The sequence below is a fragment of the Anneissia japonica genome, unplaced genomic scaffold, assembly GCF_011630105.1.
Source record: "Anneissia japonica isolate Jap-2015-1 unplaced genomic scaffold, ASM1163010v1 scaffold1932_len8670_cov126, whole genome shotgun sequence".
Classification (NCBI taxonomy): Eukaryota; Metazoa; Echinodermata; class Crinoidea; order Comatulida; family Comatulidae; genus Anneissia; species Anneissia japonica.
Window position 1 is genome coordinate 5,115 of NW_022692664.1, and position 3,556 is coordinate 8,670.

Sequence of the window (3,556 nt, forward strand, 5' to 3'; positions counted from 1 at the left end):
AAAGCATTGGCTTTTAAACTGATCATGACTTGCTACTGATTGATTCTTACAAACATAACCTAGTCCGACGTCATTTATTAACCAATCAAATTAATTTTTACATATGTTGTAGGTAATAAATAAATCTAAATGTTGCCACAACAATGCCGAAAATCGGCCCAATTTCAGCGGAGCTACTACAAAAAAAAAACTTCGGGCGGTTCACCACATTTCTGCTAAAACCGCAGGTTTTACACAAAAATTTGAAAAACCAAGGTTACAAAATTGGAAATCCGACGAAATTTGGCAATCTAATGGATTAAAATTAAGATTACTAAAATTGTTATTAAATTTGGAATAGGATATGGCGAAAATCGGACAAGTAGAAGTAAAGTTATGAAGAGAAATGTGCGAAAAAATAGCGAAAACAGCTGAAAATCGAACGTTTAAATTAAATGAATTCGCGACGGTCAAACTTATCCTAATGCATCCTAGCCTTACTATTGTCCGAAGGCAAATCACCCTTCACTAAATAGGGCCTACGTCAACAGATTTATTTTACTAGGAAAGGTTGGGGTATTATAATGGCGTTTCTCTAAAGCGACATCTGAAGGTACAGGAAATGTGAACAAAAACAGTCACTATCTACATTATAGACACGTGTGTACCCAACTACTATTACAAAGTCCCAAAGAATTAATTGAATTTCCCCCACAATTTATGAATATTCGACGGAGGTCATCCGTCGAATATTCATTCAACTACATAAGAGCATCGGTACTATTATTACGTTCTTGTACATGCACCACATCAAACCTGAAGTTCAAATCATCAATACTGTATGACAAGTAATATTAAAATATACAATTGTAGCAATAACAATATACATAAAAAACGTTAACAAAATAAACAAATCAAAACTAGATGATTTTAAGAATTGTAAAATACTATACAATTACAAATAAATTAAATTTCAAAACAATATCTACACAATCATACAACCCAAAGATCTGCCAGCTTCCAGTCTTTACTAAGTAAATTCCATGTCGTCCAGCAATCTCGAATCCACATAACGGTCTTAAATCCAAAAAAATGCGTACAGTTTCTGTTCCACACAGCAATCCCAATTCACTAATCCAGACAGGATCATCCTCAAAGCGGTGTCCCATCCAGGATCCACAACAACAGTCATAAATCAACACAGTGGTCTCTGACCAACGGCTATACTCAACTCAACAAGACCATCGGCATAATATTCAACAATGCAATATTCCTCATTCCAGTTACCCGCCAATCCCGAATTACATTCAATCAAACGCAACGTAATGGTAATACCATTAACATGTACACTAGTAGTCATGTACCACATCTGAAATCAATATAAAAACATTGATGCCCGGGTCTTCCACCATATGTTGTGTTTAACATCAAAATGACCAGGCTACACAAGTTATACCGGTACAAGAAGACGTACAGTATTCCTTTATTTATAATTGCACTGTAGACACACAGCTCCGTTGCAAACAGTTCGACATATCAGCGAGGACTAACCCTCGCACAATGGAAAACAAAGCATTTGAACAATCAGGCAGGTGATCGCGCACACGTTCCAACCCACGTCACAACAATAACCTCATATAACCAAATCAAACTGCAATCACCTTGTAATTTTATAATGAATTTTAAAGTTTATTGTATTTTTAATGAATGTTACAATGTTTATCCAATAAATATCTTGTAGGCTATTTAAAAAATAGAATGGGTTTAAATGACTTTCATACTCGTGCATCCATTCAGTCTACATATTTTCGATAAATTAATATTTGACAACCAACACAGAAATCAACAGAATCAGTGGACCTTTCCAGAGTGTCCAAAACCGACCAATCAGAACAAGGTCAGGAACACGCGCATGTCCCCAGGAACACAGTGCTGTCCCACAAACGCACGTGTCAGTATGCTTTTACACATCGTGTTTTGGGACCTTAGAAACAATATCATCTTTTAATTTCTAAAATACATTATCTCTAATATCTTGTAGGCTATTAAAATAAAATGAAGTGATGAATTGTTTTTCTAAGATTACAGTTGCATAATTTACATAGCCCCTGAATTCTGGTTGTAAGTGTAATATTTGGAAATATTTCGATATACAAAAATTACGCTTAACAAAAGTAGTTTAAAAATTAAAACATCAAATCATTGAGCCCTCCCATTTCACCTTTGCGTCCCCCATTAGTCCCCACCCATTTCGATACTCCTAGAAGTGGCAACTGATTCGCTCACATCATGTCATTTTTTCGCAACTAAATTTGTATAATACTTTGTCATAATTGCCATTTATTTCAGATCATCATGAAGCGTTGTCGGGACTGTTGCATTTGCCTAGAACCATTGGAAGAAGGACCATGTCTGAAATGTCGAGAATGCAAAAACGACATACACAGAGATTGCTTGATGGAATGGTATGAATCACACGACAGCTGCCCACTTTGCAGACGTGTCTACACTGTCGATGAAATTCAACAATTTCTTGAGGGAAATCGACCTACTACGAGCCATACTTACGTGTACGCAGCAGCAGTCGGTTTCTCTGCAGTGTTGTTGTTTTCGTTCATCCTACGCCGCCGTTATTAACCACATGAAGGAAGATGATGAGGTTTTGTCTGCAATTGCCTTCAAAATATTGTCTTTCATGAACTTAAAATGATTGAGAAATTCAATTCTATGTTTAAATTGCTTAATTTGTGTATTGTGTAGGCCTATAGTTATTAACTTGCTATATATCTATATTTTAATATTTAGTGTACGATAATAACATATGATGATATAACAATGGTGATTGGGAAAGCAATACCTTTCGCCTACTTCTACCATTTATTTAGTTTTCTTCGACCCCACGTCTATTCAATCAGGGCGGGGCACTAGCGGGGATCTGAGGAAAAGGACCCAATGGAGGACCTCTGGACCCCCGCTTGGACCCGCTGTCGAGGAATTCGCCGGAATTAATTTAACTAACTAAAAGTAACTTTCCATGATCGCCAAGTCGTATCGTCGGTTAATTTCAGTGATCACACTCTACCGGTTTATCTGAAGAAGCCGGTTTTTGTGTCTACTGCCCCCAACGGGGGCGTAGACAAATGTCATGAGGTAGCAATTATTAACCCAATTATTAACTTAAAGGGTAGTTGCTAAATACAACGGGTTCAGCCGAGGGGCCGTGGTATGTATATGGTGACGTCATGTATAATTATGCCGTCTAGCACTACACTGTGTGACCAATGTGAATTTAGCAAGGCGAGCAGGCTGTGGCTTAGCTTAGTTTTCTCTTGTGCTGCTGCTACGGGCCAGGGGTTGCGCCAGGATTTGCCCGACGGTGGGAGGGGGTTCCCCCGACGGTGGGAGGGGGTTCCCCCGACGAGGTGTCAGATTTCCCCGACGAAAGCAAAGTGGGTGTGGTCGAGCTCTGATTAAAAGGTTCGGAATTTCGACAATTTAGGGGTTTCAAGGGCTTATTTAATCAATTTTTTTTAGTCTACTAATATGTAAAAAATACATATAATATTTTTTTCTACCC

General features: G+C 37.9%; 1 long non-coding RNA gene across 1 annotated transcript; it reads right to left on the reverse strand.

The window, feature by feature from the left end:
• Positions 1 to 393: 393 nt before the first annotated feature.
• On the reverse strand, positions 394 to 1,545 carry LOC117100374. The gene is made up of 2 exons (XR_004444119.1): positions 1,454 to 1,545; positions 394 to 1,348 (listed from the first exon to the last, which is right to left on the reverse strand). It is a non-coding gene; the product is annotated as an uncharacterized LOC117100374 (long non-coding RNA).
• Between the last annotated feature and the right edge of the window lie 2,011 nt (positions 1,546 to 3,556).